We start from the raw sequence: 19,943 nt of genomic DNA on the forward strand, positions 1-19,943 counted from the left end.
ACTAATGCTACCACTATAGGTAGAAGGTGCCTACCACTATGGCTGGTTAAGGATGGGGAGGATAAGGCTGCCCCCGTGTCCCTCTAGGCTTCCCTTTTCCTAGTTTTTTGGACAGAAAGAGTAGGCTTTCTCATTTGTTTGCTTTCTTCTTTGTTTGTATATGTCTGTTGGTGTTCCAATCAGATGGCTTCCTTGGAACCCAGTCTAAGACATATAAGAGATAAAAAGAAAACCCTGGGAACTCATAGTGATATCATTCTTCAAATAGTTAGTTCCCTAGCCAATCCACTTTCTTCTTTCTCCCTTTCAAATCTTTTTAATTGTCTGTTGAATTATTTCCAGAGTGTTTAAAGAAGAGAAACAAGAAAATGATCTAAGTCTACATTATCTTGTCTAGACCACATGTCTAAATGCGACTTCTGATACTAAATGATTACAATACTTTAAAGCTAAAGACTATTTTTCCATAAACTCTCTCTATTAAATCTACCAATATTCTGTGAAGTAGGTAGAAATTTTTCACTCCCATTTTTTAGGTAATGATGCTATAGTACAAAATTTTAAGGACCTGGTTTAACAAATGTAAATAGACAATGAGGCTTGAATCCAGACCTTGTGAGTGTAAGATAGATCTCAATGTTATGACATTGTGCAACATGACAAGATGCTTTAGCTAGAGACATTAAGCCTTAAAATATGTTTTTTAAGTACTGAAAAATATTTGACTTAAAAATTTTGTATTTAAAATAAATAAAAGGGAATTTTTAAAAATACATTCTCAATATTTTTCCTAGACCATCATTTCTGTAAATACACTAATCAATATAAAGTTATGATAAAAACAATTTAAATGTCATGTAATTTATATTCTTAAATTAACAGAGTGAGTTTAGCTCTGAAAAATCATTTACGACCTGGCCAGTTGGCTCAGTGGTATAGCGTTGACCTGGCATGTAGAAGTTCCAGGTTTGATTCCCAGCCAAGGTACACAAGAAAAGCGCCCATCTGCTTCTTCCCTCTTTCCCCTCTTCTTTCTCTCCAGCAGCCAAAGCTGTCTCTCTGCCTCCCTGCTTCTCACCTCAGAAAAATACAAAAAAAAATTTTTTTTAATGTGTATTGATTTATATTCTGTGTTCTTCACTTTAAAAAACAAACTTCTGTGGGTTTTTTTTATGTAGTGAACATATTTTGAAATGTTCACTACAGTTCACATGATGTTAGAACAACTTCTCTAAGAGCTAAATGTGGGTCTCTGTCAACCATCCGGGGAGGCCCTGCATTATGTATCCCTCAGTGGTTGGCTCTGTTCACCAGTGCAGAAAGCGAAACAGAAAGGTGAAGCACCGATCTCAATATTACAGACAATTTCTCTCAGAAGTGGGGGAAACAGATCCAGATCATCAATCCTAGGCCAAGTAATTGAACATTAACTATAGCTTATATTTAGAAAACATTAACTATGGCTTATATTTTTAAAAAGGCTTAATTTTTGTTGCTGAGGTGAGATGCTCTGATTTTCCTCTTGGTGCATGTATTTCTAAGGTTTCATGCTATGCATCATAAAACAAGATTTCCAAAGCTTATGACTATTTAAAGAGCAAATTTTTTATAATGTAATCTAATATGTGATTGTGTCATAACCACCAAATATCTCAAAGTGTCTGAGATATATATATCAGAACATGTGTGTGTGTGTGTGTGTGTATACACACACACACACACACACACACACACATGTTCAATGAGGCCACTCACACACCTATAGTTAAGGGCTTATCTATGTTTATATTAAAAATCCATGTCTTTAAGAAATTTTATTTCAAAGAACTCAGGATTTTATGTGCTTTTTGTGGAAAGACCTTGAGTTTCTAGAAAGTTGTCTTCAGACAAAAAGAAACAAACTTCTTGTTTTGATACTAAAATTATGTAAGTAATCCAAATATATTTAGAACCACCACTCAAAGCAGCAATCCAAAATCAATGTGAAATTTTATTGACTGTGTTTATTCTTTTTTTTTTTTGTATTTTTCTGAATCTGGAAACAGGGGAGAGACAGACAGACTCCCGCATGCGCCTGACCGGGATCCACCCGGCACGCCCACCAGGGGGCGTCGTCTGTTGCAACCAGAGCCACTCTAGCGCCTGGGGCAGAGGCCAAGGAGCCATCCCCAGCACCCGGGCCATCTTTGCTCCAATGGAGCCTCGGCTGCGGGAGGGGAAGAGAGAGACAGAGAGGAAGGAGAGGGGGAGGGGTGGAGAAGCAGATGGGCGCTTCTCCTGTGTGCCCTGGCCGGGAATCGAACCCGGAACCTCTGCACGCCAGGCAGACGCTCTACCACTGAGCCAACCGGCCAGGGCAGACTGTGTTTATTCTTGATCTTATTAGTTAAGCTAAATCATAGATAGTAATTGTTATCAGTTTTTTGACTCATAAGACTAAATCTTGACATTTCATATTGGTTTCTCGGGATTTTTTTCACTTAAAAAAAGATTTTCATGCTTCATTTCCACATTATTTTTTAAACTTATTTTAACAGGCCTGACCTGTGGTGGCGCAGTGGATAAAGCGTCGACCTGGAAATGCTGAGGTTGCCGGTTCGAAACCCTGGGCTTGCCTGGTCAAGGCACATATGGGAGTTGATGCTTCCAGCTCCTTCCCCCTCTCTCTCTCTCTGTCTCTCTCTCTCTTCTCTCTCTATCTCCTTTCTAAAATGAATAAATAAAAAAAAATTTTTTAATCTTATTTTAACATATGTTCTTTCTCTTTGCCTTCATACTTGTTTGCTTAACCCAAATTGTTCTTTTGAGACCATTCTACTTACTCTTTTAGAGTTAGCAAGCTACTCTACTCTAAAAAACTGGTCTTTTTCCTTTTATTCTAGTGTTCATTTTTTATATATCATAGGTCACTTGACTCTTTTTAAGATAGATTATCTACCTGCAAACAAAGCGAGTTGATCCATTCGTCCATATGACAAATATTTATTGGATAGCCATTCTGCTAGTAGAATTGAGCTATGAACCTTGAAAAACACAAATAAATGCAACACCTGAACCAATTCTTCAAATTGCTGTATGGTTGAGAAGACAATATACTAACCTCTTTGATATGATGAGAGAGGTTTAATAATGGTGTGAAGAACATCCATCACACAAGAGGAAAATAAAAGACAACTGGCTGTGAACAGGAGTGTTCAAGAAGGCAAGATGAAAGACATGAAATCTGAGCAGGATCTAAAGATGATTGGAGTAATAGTCATTCTTAATGTTCAGCTCTTGCTGAAACTGCTTCATTTGACAACTTTCTCTTTTCTCTCTATTCCTCCCTGGTTGTTGCTCCCACTCCCATGGCTTGACCTATCATGTGCATGCTGATGATTCTCAATTTTTCCTTTCAACTTGGATTATCTTCTTTTGGTAATAAGCACAAATACTATATCCATTTCTGATTACTCCATTAGGTTTTGTTTTATTATGTATTTATTGCTTGGGTAATTTTAGATAGCTCCATTCACCACTTCAACTTCAGTCAGACCTATATTTGTTAATATTATCTTAATTTTCAAGTCCTTCTGTAAAAGACTTACGAAACTTATCCTTTTCATTATTAAGCTGTTATTCATACATGTGTGCTCTTAATCTTTAGTCTGTATTTTCCTCTGTGAAGTCCTAATGCAAGAAAATTTTCTTTAACTTTATCAAATTCATTTTTTTAAAATGCCTCCTCTTTCCAAGTGGATATGCCATTTTGCTAGCCACAGTAATGGACTACTCAGCTACTTTTTTAAGCTTTGCTCTTCATATTCAACAGAAATCCAGGGTTTGCATCATTATATTCAAGTTCTGCATGATTTGTCTCTTTATATTTGATTTCTATTTCTTGGGAACACTGCCAGATGTCCTTATTGTTTTTTCTGTTCTACTCTGGTTGCTAATTTGTTATTTTAAAAAGGAAAGATTCAGGAATATGCATTCTTGGGTCTTCCTTTACACTAATTTTAACAAAGGTCCAAGTACCGACTTGCTATATTGAAAAAACATGGATTTGATCTCCAAATGTTGAGGGACCTCTTGACAAAATTAGGACTCAAGAAAGAACAAGACTAGCATAACTTGAAGTAACATAATCATCTTGGACTTCATAGTATTTTTTACTTTATAACAAAAAAATCAGCTGTCAGTAGTTTAGACAAGAACATCAGGGGGTATTCTCCCTAGAAATGCAGTTCTGTATGTCTGTGTAAATACTTTTTAAATTCAATAAATCTCTGTTTTCTGAAAAAGAAAAAAATTGTCACACTTGCTCTTTCCTTAAGTGGAAAAATTACCATGAACTCCTAGAGGTGAAAGAGTACGTGTGTCTTCACGTGTTTGTGGGTCAGTGTTCCCCTGGTCCTATGTGTCTACTTGCTGTTCAGATTCCACCAGCAACATGAATTGTTCTGTACAAGAACCTGGCCTCATGGAAATAGAAGCTTAGTTGAGGCTTATTTAAGATTTATATATCTTGCTCCAAATTTTGAATCTGTATTCCCTCTTGCTTTGTCTAATAAAAGGACCTGGCAATTTTCAATCAGTGTTCATATTTAATTTAATTAGAAGCCTAGTGCCTGGAGCTATATCATATTAGCTCTTTTTCCAGCATAGTTTTAAAATTACCTTTTCCAACAGTATGAAACTCTGCTTTGTGAGTTTTCTTGAGAGCATACCGAAATGATTATTTTACTTCCTAAGCTGATGTACTATCATACAGATTTTTTAAAAATCACCTTCACACAGCTCATAACTCACAACTCACCCAATGCCCGCTACAATAGAAGCAACAATGCCTTTACAAAATTTGTTGGGAGAAAGCGCAATTCAAATGTAAATAAATAGATACATGTGATAATCTATTTTTTTCTCAAACAGAATAGCATCCCTATTGATTTATTCTCACAGTAATATCAGTATCTAAGAAAACCTTTGTAAATGGGAAGGCACGAAAGCATTGCATGATGACATTGCAATCATGGTGATATAAGGAATGTAAACAGATACATTCTAGAGACCTTTCCTGGTATTGACAGGGGCCTGGATGGTGATGAGAAAACAAAGCATTGAGTGTGAGGAGATTGTAGCTGTCCCATGACTGTTTCACCTTTTATATGAATCTGATGAAAGAGCTTAGCGCTTATTTAACACCCCTCCTCACTCCTTTTTTCCTTTCCTTCCACTTTTAGGCTCTTTCATATAATGGCTCCTTAGAATTTTTTCTTTCTTTCTTTTTTTTTCTTTTTGAGAGACAGACTGACAGGAAGGGAGAGCGATGAGAAGCATCAACTCATAGTTGCAACACCTTAGTTGTTCACTGATTGCTTTCTCATACAGCTAAGCCAGTGACCCCTGCTTAAGTCAGCAACTTTGGACTCAAACCAACAACTTTACGCTTCAAGCCAGTGACTTTTGGGTGCAAGCCTGTAACCATGGGGTCATGTCTGTGATCCTACACTCAAACCGGTGACCCTGTGCTCAAGCTGGTGAGCCCACACTCAAGTCAGCAACTTCAGGGTTTCAATCCTGGGTCCTCAGCGTCCCAGGACAACATTCTATTCACTGCACCACAGCCTGGACAGGCTTAGGGTTTTCTATTAGTAAGCTTATTTAGAGTGAGGAAGATAGAAGAAGTGTTTTGTTTAGATCCTCAAAAGGAAACCTTTATATCCATGTATCATTGAATGAGAAATTAATGTAATAAGTATATGTGTATGTGTCTGTGTCTGTGTGTTATATATTACCGGTCGCAGTGCAATAAATAGTATGACATGAATAATGTCTTTGGGTTAATTACAGGACACTTTTTTTACAAGATGAACTTTTCTCTTAAGTTTTAGAAAAGAATAAAGTGGTATATCAGGTCAGAGAAATAAAAACAAAACAAACATGTACATGTAGATTGACTTGAGGAAGATTTGGGGTGGAAAAAAACAAGTAGGTTTTTCTAACTAAAGCTAAGATGTAAGTATAAAAGTAGATGAGTATAGTAAGATTAAAGACAGAAAATATTATAAAGTTATAGGCAATCAGAAGTTCTTGTATGACATAAAAAATGTCAACAGATAAATTTCTTTTTATTTTTTAATGCTGTATTGTCTTAGTAAAGTACAAAGACTTTTCCAGTCATGTCACCTATATCTCATTTCACCACTGCTCTGGCTGGTTGCCAGTCTCTTGTCTCGCTCTTTGGCAATGGTGAGATGGATACCCTTTCCACAGGGAGGGGAAATCCATGGTTCGTGGCCTTTGCCAATAACAAAAATCTTGGCAAGCTAGGTAGCAAGGCTGCTGCCATTGGCATTTTTCACATGAACTACCTGGAAAGAACCATGCTGTCTCTCTCTATTGGTTATCACACCAATTTTTCCCAGGTTAGCACATCTGGTCACCATACACAGGTGACCAACGTCAAACCTGACGATACCAGTAATCTTGCCAGTCTCCACATCAATCTAAATGGAGTTGTTTGCCTTGATGAGGAGATCAAGGTAGTGGATGGTGAGAGCCTCAGGGTCACCAAATGAGGGGTTCCTTTTGTTTCCACAAATGTCTTCCTCACTTTGCACAACTAGTACTTGGCCTCCTCAGGGTAATATGATGAACAGCAAAGCGACCCTCAGTGTCATAGATCAGTTAGAAATTCTCTTTGGTCTTATTCATGCTGCTGATATTCATAAAACCAGCAAGGTAAGTTATATAGGTTTGAACCTTGCCATCAATCTTAATGAGCCTCTGAACACAGATCTTCTTTACCTCATGTCCTTTTAGGGCATACTTTAGTCCATTCCTCAGCAAAATGATGAGAGGGAAGCATTCTCCCAGGTTGGGGGGACCAGTAGATGGCTGAGGAGCAAACACACTGGTCAGTTTATCCAGCATCCAATGCTTTGGAGTTGCTACATGCTTCAAATGCTTCTTGGGACCAGAGTCATGGCTGCAGCAGGCACAGAAAGACAAACAGATAAATTATATTATCCTCTGTATGATGCTCTTTAGCCATAGAAAAGGTGGTGCTGAAGACCAACCAAGAAGCTCATAGGTTACTTGATAAATAGCTAAGGAACCACCAGATGGTCACAATTCAAAGACATGTGACGTCCTATTACACATTCTGTGATTTCATACTTCAACTGCTTTTGTGGCTATTTGTTGTTTACAAACCATATTTTCTGAAGCATTTTTACATTTGTCAAATTTTATCCCAATAATTATTCAATGCAATAGTAAAAAATAATTTTCACATTAAGAGACCAAGGCCTAGAAAGGCACAATGATTTGCTCAAATGAGTTGCTGGTAGACCTCCAGGTAGCATCCTTCCCTTGTGATTCCTCAGAGAGTGATCTTTCCTCGTGCTACACTGCCACAATGTATGGGGGAGAGTCCAGAGATAAACATCTATCAAGAGTCCCCAGGATTTATGATGCTCACTGCTTCCTCTCCCAAAAGATGCATAGCGTCACTGCCACTGTAGCTGTCATAAGCAGAAACAGAAAACAAGAACAGCTTATGTTTAGGATGATGCTATTTAGCATTATTGCACAATATGGGAATTCATGCTTAGAAAAATGCTTGTGTACTCTCCCAACATTCCCTTGGGTTTATAACATCCCATTAAGTGGAATGGTACTAAGGTTACCATTTGCTAGCCTCATTCAGTGCACATGGTACCTGCCATTCTTTGAAACAGAATGTTCCCTAAAGAATGGTAAAAGCTGTCTTAAACTTATTAAATGCTTGCCTTGCTTTAAGGGCAATATTTAGCCCTTCAAAATAAGATTTTATTCTTATTTAAAAAAATAAAAAAGTGTTTATTGACACTCCTTTACTGCCACAAGGCAGAGAGCTCTAGTAAATAGAATCAGCTGTTCCTTGGTTTCATAGTCCTCGCTGTATATATATGTCTTGTCTTGAATATTGTTGCCTTTTATTCAAAGGATGCTTTAATGTTGTGTGTGGTCTATGTATATAAATTCATAAATAAATCTAGTAAAGAAATAACTATTTATCTTTTTAAACTAAGTGTAAGGTAGGAGTTTTAAAAGATTAATATAGATTGAGAACTAAATTTTTCCATAAAAGCAAATTCATTATAGCACCAAAAATGTTGATGCAGTCTTCAAAAGGATAAAGACATGGCCATATTCAAGCTTAGTTAATGTAATGATTTAATACTATCCAAACAGCTCTGAGCCATGTGACTGCCAAGAGGAGACCTAGGACAGTCAACAGGGATGTGAAATCTCTCTGGAGCCACTTCACTTGGGCTCAGACCCTGATTCTGCAATTTCTTGCTGTGTGAACTTGGGCAATTCTCTGAACCTCAGGGTACCTTGGTTTTCACATTTGTAAATAGAATTAAAAATTAATCTTCCTCACAGATTACTGTGACAATTGAATAGATTAATATATTTAAAGTGCTTAAAACAGTTCCAGACATATACTACATAATTTCTCTTATTATATTATATATCTATTTCACAGTTTCTTTTATGTTATTAATATTTTTTTAGAGAGAAGAGGAAGGGATAGAGAAAGAGAGAAGCATCAACTTGTTGCTCCACTTAGCTGTGTGTTGATTGCTTCTCATATGTGCCTCGAGGGGGGATTGAGCCAGTGATCTTGCTCTGGCCAGTGACCTCAGAATTTCAAATCAACACTCTATTCACTGCACCACCACCAGTCAGGCTCATGTTACTATTTTTAATATTAATAACTACCGGCCTGACCTGTGGTGGTGCAGTGGATAAAGTGTCGACTTGGAAATGCTGAGGTTGCCAGTTTGAAACCCTGGGCTTGCCCGGTCAAGGCACATATGGGAGTTGATGCTTCCGGCTCCTCCCCCCTTCTCTCTCTCTGTCTCTCTCTCCTCTCTCTCCCTCTCTGTCTCTCTCTCCTCTTTAAAAATGAATAAATAAAATTAAAAAAAATTTAAAAAATATTAATAACTACCAAGTTATGAGTAATTAGTGTGTGCTAAGTGTTACATATATTATCTCATTTAATCCCCACAACAGCTCAGTGTACCCATAACATCACTATCCCCATTTTGCAGAGAAAAAAACTTGTGACCAGTTCATTCTTCTAGTAAATTTAGAAAAGAAGACTTAGAAAATAAAATCTAGGCAACTATAGCTTCATTTATGTCAGTCTTTTCAATTCTTATTCCATTTTAATTGTTTTGATTGCAGCACTGAAACTGCACAATATATTTCCTTTGACAAAACAGCAACCGATGGGACCCTGGCCAGTTGGCTCAGTGGTAGAGCATCGGTCTGGCGTGCAGGAGTCCTGGGTTCAATTCCCGGCCAGGGCACATAGGAGAAGCGCCCATCTGCTTTTCCATACCTCCCCCTCTCCTTCCTCTCTGTCTCTCTCTTCCCCTCCCGCAGTTGAGGCTCCATTGGAGCAAAGATGGCCTGGGCGCTGAGGATGGCTCTGTGGCCTCTGCCTCAGGCGCTAGAATGGCTCTGGATGCAACAGAGCGATGCCCCAGATGGGCAGAGCATCGCCCCCTGGTGAGCATGCCAGGTGGATCCCTGTCTGACGCATGTGGGAGTCTGTCTAACTGCCTCCCTGTTTCCAGCTTTGGAAAAATGCAAAAAAAAAAAACCCACAACAAAACAAAAAAAACACAAAAACAGCAACAGATGGTATCATCCTAAACGTGGTCTTCTTAATGCAATAAAGTTGCTAAACATAATTTCTTACCTCTGATGCACTATAATAAGTACTCTGGTTGACTTTAAACATGAGATGATTAAAGAGTAATATAAATTTTCCATCCTTAGACAGGTATAGAATATGTGTTACCTTATGAAACAATTTGAGTCAGCCACTAAAATTTACTGCTACCACAAAAATCTTAATTCTCACAAAGGATCCTTATTTTTAATGAGATAGAGACAGACAAACAGACATACAGGAAGGGAGAAAGATGAGAAGCATCAAGTTACACTTGCAGCACTTTGTTTACTAATTGGTTCTCAAATATGTCTTAATTGGGGGGCTCCAGCTGAACGAGTGACCTCTTGCTCAAGCCAGCAACCTTGGCCTTCAAGCTAGCAACTACTGGGTCATGTCTATGATCCCACGCTCAAGCCAATGACCCGGCGCTCAAGTTCATGAGGCCGAGCTCAAGCCAGATGAGCCTGTATGCAAGCCAGCGACATCAGGGTTTCAAACCTGGGTCCTCAGTGTCCCAGACTGATGCTCTATCCACTGGGCCACTGCCTACTCAGACTCACAAAAGATTATTTAGTGAATGTTAGAATCTTTACAATGAAACACTACATTATTTAATTTTTCTGAGAATTGTTTCTTTTTTTTCTCAATTGCAATTTTCATATTTTAAGGCTCTCCTCAAAGACATATTAATATGCATTTTTGCTGATTTCATGAATAGTGAGCCTGACAATAAAGCTTCCTTTATTAACATCTTTTATCCCATTGAAGTGACAGGTGTTTTATTCACACCAGCCCTACTAACAGATCCATTGTACTCAGCCAATAGATTGGGATTTTCTTTCTATACAAGGTTCTTCCTGTAAACATAACAAATTATTATTTTTCTATTCCTCTCTATGTTCTATGAAACCAGTAAGTTTAGTGGCTAATCTAAGTTGCTTCACAAGTCCATCTATATTTTATGAATTTCTAAAAAAAGAAACTTATTTTATTGTTTTGTTTGTTTTTTTGGTCATCATGAGCCCAAAATTATCTAGAGCATCAAAAGTGAATTATGAAAAAAAACTAAATTATATTGATCAAATTTATTCCATTAAGCAGTAAAAAAGCACAGGGTCTTTTAAATATCTTTTTATAGCCAGTCATCCTTAATCTCTACCACTAAAACAAGGAGAAATAACTCATTAATATATATTATTATGTTCTAACCTTTTGTCATTATTAATTCTGCCCCAATTTTGTGTTAATTTTAATTAAGTTAACAGTGCTGATTAAATCTAGTTTCTATTCTTTAATGAATATTCTAGATGTAAATGACAGGTTCCTCAGTGGTAGAATAAAAAGGTAGAAAATGTAGAATATTTTTTTAAGAGAAAGAATAATAATCTCTCTTTAAGTTTTGTTCCCTTTGAGTCAATAATGATTCTCCATCTGTGTAATGCCAGGTGCAGAGATAGAGAGAGGCCTGGGCTAGAGAGATGAAAAAAGTGGTCCTCAAGGTGGTTTTCCATCCTTGTACTGAGATAAATGTTGAGAGCTTTTTTTTTTTTTTTTTTTTTTTTCTGAAGCTGGAAACGGGGAGAGACAGTCAGACTCCCGCATGCGCCGGACCGGGATCCACCCGGCACGCCCACCAGGGGCGAGGCTCTGCCCACCAGGGGGCGATGCTCTGCCCCTCCAGGGGTCGCTCTGCGGTGACCAGAGCCACTCTAGCGCCTGGGGCAGAGGCCAAGGGGCCATCCTCAGCGCCCGGGCCATCTCTGCTCCAATGGAGCCTTGGCTGCAGGAGGGGAAGAGAGAGAGACAGAGAGGAAGGAGGGGGGGGGTGGAGAAGCAAATGGGCGCTTCTCCTATGTACCCTGGCCGGGAATCGAACCCCGGTCCCCCGCACACCAGGCCGACGCTCTACCGCTGAGCCAACTGGCCAGGGCCTTGAGAGCTTTTTAATGCAAATTAGTAGAGACCAATGTCCACAGGGGCTTAGGGAACAGGGAGGAGAAAGACTGCCTGTATCCCGGGCATTTTGTATTTTCTGCATGACTTTTATTGACTGCTCCTAGGATTAAATGCACCAGGCTAGGCATTGAGTAGAGAAAACCATGCAGGTCAAAATCACAAAGAGTGTGGTTCCAAGAAAGGATAAGGGAACGGGAAATCAAGACTAGTATTAAAGAGTGAGTTGATATCCAGTCTTCTCAGGACTCCAGATGGGAACACTGGGAATTCCATCGCAGAGGCAGAGTCATTATAAGGCAATTTTCCCAGACAGGAGCCAAATTAATAAGCTCCAGAAGAGTACTACCATTGAAAATAAAATATCTTTAAAAAGGTAATTGAGAGAAACAAAAATCAACTGTTTCTAAAAGGGAAGTCTTGCCTGACCTGTGGTGGCGCAGTGGATAAAGCGTTGACCTGGAACACTGAGGTCGCCGGTTCAAAACCCTGGGCTTGCCGGTCAAGGCACATATGGGAGTTGATGCTTCCTGCTCCTCCCTCCCCCTTCTCTCTCTCTCTCTCTCTCTCTCTCTCTCTCACTCTCACTCTCTCACTCTCTCTCCTCTCTAAAAATTAATAAAGAAAAAATTAAAAAAAATAAAAATAAAAGGGAAGTCTTTAAATTAGGGAGGTGAGAGCTTTAGCATGTGACATGATCAGACTGTCTTTACTTGGCCTGATTCCAAAGAGAAAAGACATGCCCATCTGTTGGTATGGCTCGAATCGCTTTGCAGTTCAACAGGTACGTGCACATTTATGGAGCACAAGTTCTTCAATTTGCCACTGGAATAAAGAGAGGTATGTGAGGTTACTTTGCTTTATATCATTTGTGAGACTCTACTATCTAGATTAAGGGAGGTATTTGTACAGAATAAATAATCAAAATGTTTCCCATTTGGTCCAAGTTTCTAATTGTTCAAATTCTAGGATGTTTCATAAATTTTGGCCAGTTTAGTCCATGCAAACCTTAATTTAGTTTTATATAGAAGTTAATGGGTGATATGCCTGGTTTTCAGGAGATAATATATATCTGTGTAATACAATAAATGTATCTAAACTTGGCCCCTAAGAATCTACAGTTCCCCAGAGAATTGAGAATTAGTGTGTTTTTGTTTTGCTAATTTATTGTTTATTGTTTATTGAACTGAGACTTATTCAAAACAGGAAGTTTGTTTAGGCAAGGTGTGTTGAATGGTCACTACCCTAACTCTGAACATGGTAGCTAAAATTCTCCTCTTGTAGCTTTGGACTGTTACCCTGCCCACCTGTGTGTGGTTTTGCTATTATTAGCCTCTGACTTGGCTTCACTTTGTAACCTCTGCCTGCCTCCCACCTCAATCATATCTATTTGCTACAGGCACAGTGCTGTCCTCATCAAGGCTGTTGCCGAACGCCTGGCCAAGGTCTTAGAGTCATCCCTCACTTTTAACTTCCCAACTGTGGTCTGGCAATCAGTATCTCTATATGTCCATGAGTATTTTTTTTCTGTGAAAAAGTAAATCTAATGATTTTAAATAACTCAATTAGGGAAAGGTATTAACAGACCCAGTTAAACAGAATTATTTTCATTTCTATATTAGTAAGTGATAGAGTTAGTTGAAATGATTTTTAACTGGTTTGAAACAAACATTGTATGTGACAATTTTGTAAAATACGGACCCCTCCATAAAGCAAGAATGACAAAAGAGTGGCCAGCAGACTTGCTATACACATGTATAATTTATACTTTTGATATAAATGCATCTAATAATTTGAATAACTTCCATTTGTCACTATCCTTACCACTCCCTAGTTTGCCACAGTCCCTACATCCACTCCCTAGTTTGCCACAGTCCCTACATCCAACCTATATCACATATTTATATTACCTGCCTGGACCTGTAGCCACTGGAGTTTGTGTTGTGGGAGAATGGAGGAGATAGATCTAGTATTTGTCTACTATGTGTCAGTGTCTGTAGTAGGAACTTTCTTTATATTATCTTCTTTAAATTTCATGAACCTCTGTGAGGCAGGATTTATAATCACCATTTCACAGATAGGAAAATGAGCCTCTGAGAGCGTAATAAAGTAATCCAAAGTAACAGTGGGTAAAAGCTCTGGGAGTCACACCAAGATCTTTTTTGTTTTGTTTTGTATGTTTAATTGAATTGTTTGAACAGGTGCTACTAAAATGGGAAAGGAATAAAGTTTTCTATTACTCTGTCCCTCTGATACCCAGTTCTCTTCCCCAGAAAAAAAAAAAAAAGAACTTATTGGTGTCATATATTATTCTACAGATATGTTTTATTCATAAACAAACAAAAGAAAACTATCTTATGTCAATTTATATAGAACTTTTTTATTTTTTTTATTTTTTTTAAATAAAACAGTCTTTTTGATGTGTACATATATGAAATCATTACATTGTGCATTTGAAGTATATGCAATTTTTATTTGTCAGTTATACCTCAATAAAGCTAGAAATATACTGTTTTGTTATGCAAAGAAATAAATAAAACTTTTAAATAAAAGTATTTATTCTAATATTATAGCATTCTTTATTTGCTTATTTAATCTCTGCCCAAGTTCTGTTATTAAGACGTTTCCTATGATGAGTAATCTGCTATATATATATGTAACTCCACATATATAAATATATGAGAATTCAACTTTCTTTTTTTCCAAACACCAGTGCAGTTGTCTCAATTTTATTTAAGAAATCCATGTTTTTCCTTTTAACATAAAATGCTGCATTATCATAGACTCAATTTTGTATTTTTAAGTTTACCTCTTTCTGACTCTTTGTTTTATAGAGTATACTTCCCTGCCAATAATAATATCCTATAAATATACTGTTGGAGCTCTCTAGATATCCATTAATTTCAGTTCTTTTATTTCTCAGGTGTTACCAGTTTAACTCTGCTGCTACAGATAACATTTTCTTTTAATTAAACTCTCTTTTGTTTGGCAAGATGTCTGTGGTATATCAATTAGCCAATTAGTTCTGATCAGTGAAGTATCTCTTTGGTCTGTTTCCACCACCGCACAGCTGTGCTCACAAAGGACCTTCTCTCGGGATTAGAGGCTGAGACTTCACTGTGTGTCCTAAGGGGCTAATTCTTTATGGGCTGTTGTGAGGACTGAGTTAATAGTGCAAAATGTAAGAGACATCAACTAGCCTGGACAAAGCACTCCACACACGAGTAGAGGCAGTACAGTGCTTAGTTGTGGGGATCCCAGAGCCAGAAGCCTGGGTTTGCACCACATTGTTATCCCCGATTAGCCTTGTGACCTTTCACGGATTTCTGAACTTCTTTGTGCCTCGATTTGTTTTAATCTGTAAAATGGGAGTAATAATAAATCCTACCTCCAGGAGTGCCACCAGCTTATTCTGTGTATTTGTGTGAATTTGGAAAAAGAATGATGCTGATTAATTTCACAACCTCCACCTTTGTGTGGAGAAATAAGTACCCCTTCCTCACAGGCGAGGGTGAGATGCACTGCGTACCGGCAAGAGTTCCACGCAGACCTCACTGCCCGAATGTGCCTTTGAGAAATCCAATAGCGCAACCCTGCCCCATGGTCACATCTCCACTGTAGGATTACTGTGTTCACTAAGTGACTTAATTCCTGTAAAGCACTTAGAACCATGCTCAGCCCTTATAAGGGCCAGCTGTTCTCCAACCTAGTCCTTCTCCCAGTTTACTTCCCAGCCAGGTCTCCCCACTACCGATTGCAACACCATTTTATTTGCAAGCCCAAAAGGTAGGTAGAGAGTTTTTTATAATGCCTCTTTTTTATAGTCACTACCTGTTTTAATTATTTGTAAGACTATGTATATCTGATACAATCCAAATAACTTAGTTAAATCATGTAGTTGTGCATGCTTTTTTCTCTTTGGGGGAAGGTTAGAATTGACCCAATTACTCATTTTAAAACATGTGCTGAATTCCAAGTCTGTGTTTCTAACTGGGTCTGAGCGATGCACTTCCAAAGCCAAGTGGACTAGGACAGAGAATCGGATCTCTTTTCAGAGGAATAAAATCAGTGTATACAGTTCAGCGTGATGAGTGTTCAGCTCTGAGTGGAAAGGGAGCATAGAGTCAGGGTTGATTAGACAGGGGGTCAGGAAGGATTTCTGTAAGATGTGATGTCGGAGTTATTCAAAAGAGTAAGGAAAAAATCAGAAAAGGATTAAGGTCAGGCAGGTCAAAGGCATAGAGGAATTAACCAATTCCATTTCATTGGGTCTGAGTACTAAGGAGGAGGTTAAGAGAGAATGTTGAAGTCAGATTGGGGCAAGTCACAAAAGAGGTCAGAATAAATGCTTAAAAGTTGACCCTAAAAGTAGGAGAGAGACATTTAAATAATTTGTGCTGAAAGTTCACCTAACTGTATTTTCTGAGTCGCATAGACCGAGTTGGAGCAGAGAAGTAATGGCAGTAGGCCTCTCAAGATATAAGGAACCTGAAATGAGAGAAATTAAGAAGGAGGAAATGGTGTGGTTTGAAGATCCAACTGGGTGATAATGGGCTGGCTGACATTGTAACTGTGAAAGTTAAGCAGAGAAATCATAACCAAGAGATGACAAACATTTTTCTTTCATTTTCTGCTTTGCATTTAAGGCCCTTTTCATAAGAAATTACTTGATTTCTCTTTCAAAAAACAAACTAAATTTCTCAGGCCCTGGTGGTCTAGAAGTAACCTCAGATTTCCTAGATTTGGGGCAGAATTATTTAGAAGACTTTTTTTTTATTTATTCATTTTAGAGAGGAGAGAGAGTTAGAATGAGAGAGAGAGAGAGAGAGAGAGAAAGGGGGGAGGAGCAGGAAACATCAACTCCCATATATACCTTGACCAGGCAAGCCCAGGGTTTTGAACCGGTGACCTCAATGCTCTAGGTCAACGCTTTATCCACTGCGCCACCACAGGTCAGGCAGAAGACTTTTTTTTATGAGAGTCTATATCTGTTCACAATCGTCTTCTTCTCCATGCCATTTGGGACACCGATGTATGCTTGAAACAGCAACTTGACCAGAGAACACCCTAAGAGCTCCTCACGATGAAATGCATCTGTTAGCAGCTTGACCAGCCACACTGTGCAGGGGAACATGACCCAAATCTCTCATCAATACATATGGTCTAAGTCTGCCTACTGCCATCGTGTAACACCAGTGTCTACAAATTAAGATTTATATGCCAGGAAACCAGCGCTGGTTCGTAATGACTTTCAATGACCTACCTACAGACACCTGCTCGTGTCAGTACAAATTGGGTTATTTTGCTAATGCCATATGTGTATGCATTTGAAGCCTAGATTTGCTGAACTTCATAGAATTAACAGGACACTGAAACATATTTGCTTGATGACTTTCTTGTATTTTTCCCAGTTTAACGATAATTTTGAATATTTTATATTAAGTAATTTGTACAATTAGTATTCTGAAATAATAACATGGGGAAACCGGATCATAAAAGTAAAGTTATAATATATACATTGAAAGTATTATAGAATTCATAAAACTATTCCTGAAGTTTTACAGTACTGGGATTAATACTCTTAGAATAAAAGATACATACTTGCCTCTAGCTCATCACTAAGTATTTCTGGAAATTATAAAGGATAGGATGGTCATTTGGAAAGTTCAAGAACCATCTAGAATTACTGTACCTGATTGAGGAAGCTATTTCTTTGATGTATCACTTGTGATAAAATCAAATTCTTAATATTTTATTTTCTGAAAATTATATTTGATCCAAGATGAGAATCTATGTGATGCATTCTGTGTGGGCTATTAACATACACAGAATAATTTTTCTCTAGAATCTGGTCTGCAGGCTAATATAGGCTATTATATTATTTTTTTCTATTCTCTTGAAAATGAATTAAACTTTAAGGTCATGAATTAAATTTATGAATTTTTTTGTGTTTGAATCTTCGAGAATCCCAGCCTCATATTGTGGGGTCAGGACAAGGAGCTCAGGAAGCAGAGTTAGTGGTGGCTGAAGGCATAGGAGAGATACAGGCAGGGGGACCGACTCAACAGCCAGAGGGAGAAGGCTTCCAAAGATAAGAACTCAGGAATAGGGGTAAATGCTGCAGTAAAGCAGGTAAGATGTGAATGAAAAATTCTCCACGTTGGCCGGTGGCTCCCTGGATAGAATGCTGTGCTGGTGCACCAAGGTCACGGGCTCTCTCCCAGTCAGTGCACACACGAGAAGCGGCTGCTGAGTGTGCAGCTGAACAGAACAACTGGAGGACAACTGCAACGCCTCTCTCTCTAATTAATGGAAAAATTAAAATTAAAAAATCTTTTTTCCACTGGATTTTGCAACAAAAGAAGTTATTAGTAAATTTGGTGGGAGTTAATTCTTGGAGTATCAGTGGGTAGAACTAAACTGCAGTGGTTGAAACAGGAGTAGGAGGATTATAAAACACATTAGAAGGTTAGGGCAAACCGAAGCATTCCTGACAGACCCTTGTTAAAAGTGCTCCAAGGCCATGATGAGGATGATAATGACAACAGAGCCCATGATGATGAGTTTTAGTATTTTTTTAATGCTTCCAGTATGCCAGACACTGCGCTAAGCACTTTGCTTATAGTATCTCTCATAAACATCACAATTCCCATTTGACATATGAGTGGGGTAAGAGCAGATTAGCTCGCTTTTGTTCCTGTCTTTCCTCCCTTCTTGCCCTCAGTTTACCTTTGTTCCTTGCTTTATTTTTTTTTCTCCCTTCTTTCTTACTTTCTTTCCTTCCTATTCTCTAGCAAACATTTAACTCTTTCTAGAATCTAGGTATTTTGTTATATGCAAGAAATACAATAACTAAATGACTAAAATACTACTTATTATGCAAACTAGACATGAAAAATAATGGCAGTCTATTCTTTTTTGCTTCCTGAACAAAAACCTTTTCTTGATTACTTTCAGTTTCTCTAACTCATCACTTTCTCGGTATCAAACTCCTCAGTCTGGCAGGCGAGTGTCCCCTCGCTGTCCTGTCTTGCTCTCTCTCTGACAGGGCAGGACCTCACCGAGTAGCCCATCCTCCCACGTCTAGTTTTCTGTGAAAGCCATGCAGGTAGCAGATGGGTTCCACTTCTCGGTGGAAGTCACTGCATGTGTGTACAGGCCTCGGGTGTCTCTGATAAGAACGAGTCTGGATGCAGGTGGTGAAGACAAAGCTTTTTGCAGCTATCTTCTCTTGCATTGCTTCTAACATGCCAGCCCAGGAGCTTGGAAAACTTCTTAAACATTATATCTTTAATTAGTGAAATTTCTTCTTCAGAGTTCTCAGGCTCTTGAGTTTCTCCCATAATCTGTTCTTTCTGTCACAGGCACCCCACACCAGACACTACCATGTTGCAAAGGCCTCCTTGCTCTCCCTCTGGCTTTAGGCGGCCAGCCTTCCTTCCCACCCATCCTCACCCCGCCACCAGCAGCCCTTCTCTGCACACATCTTCAGACAGAGCCCCCTTCTCTCAAAGCAAACCTCAAATGCAAAGATAACACCAGGTCTCAGTCTTTAGTTCTCTCAAAGAGGCAAAGTGGGCCCCAGATAGCTTTTTAATAAGCAGCCCTTTAGTTCCAGCATAACCCTCTTATATTCTACACTTCATTGACTCCATCTCTGATTTTAAACAAAGCAAACTCTCAATCTCAGGAACCTTTAACTGAAACTTTAGCTAAGCATCATTGTGTGTGTGTGTGTGTGTGTGTGTGTGTGTGTGTGTGTGTGTGTGTGCTGCATGATGACAGAATATGCTTGTGCTGTGTTTGAAGTCCTGCCTTCAGCACATCAAAGACGACGTTTTCCCAAACCAGGGTGCCTCAGGGCAGGAGACTTAAGGCTCCCTCATCCCCCTGGGCTCTGACTTTGCACACAGCCTTCATGTCACAGCTTCTGGTTTTATGCAAATATTCAAGGGAGATTTAGATTCTGCATGTTTTGGAAACTGTGCATCATGTATTTAATAAACAAATGGATAAGAGATTTTAATTACATTTTGAAAAAATTTTTTCTGCTAAAATTATGGCCATTGATTTACTCCTACTAAATCAAGTATTGAAGTCAGAGGCATTTTCTTCAGATTTAATGGAATGTACAGTAATTTTTAATGTATCTATTGCAATTCTCCTAGATGTGGCAACAAATCATCAATATTAAAATGCCTTGAGGTATGCCTTGACCAGGTGGTGGCGCAGTGGATAGGGTGTCGGAATGGAACGTGGAGGACCCAGG

General features: G+C 38.6%; 1 protein-coding gene and 1 pseudogene across 3 annotated transcripts in view; one reads left to right on the plus strand and one right to left on the minus strand.

The window, feature by feature from the left end:
• MAGI2 (membrane associated guanylate kinase, WW and PDZ domain containing 2) overlaps nucleotides 1-19,943 on the plus strand; it is a 1,730,241-nt gene that overhangs the window by 1,160,893 nt on the left and 549,405 nt on the right. The window lies entirely within an intron of this gene.
• Nucleotides 6,165-18,923, minus strand: LOC136310628 (small ribosomal subunit protein eS4, X isoform-like; annotated as a pseudogene).

The sequence above is a fragment of the Saccopteryx bilineata genome, chromosome 7, assembly GCF_036850765.1.
Source record: "Saccopteryx bilineata isolate mSacBil1 chromosome 7, mSacBil1_pri_phased_curated, whole genome shotgun sequence".
Taxonomy (NCBI): Eukaryota; Metazoa; Chordata; class Mammalia; order Chiroptera; family Emballonuridae; genus Saccopteryx; species Saccopteryx bilineata.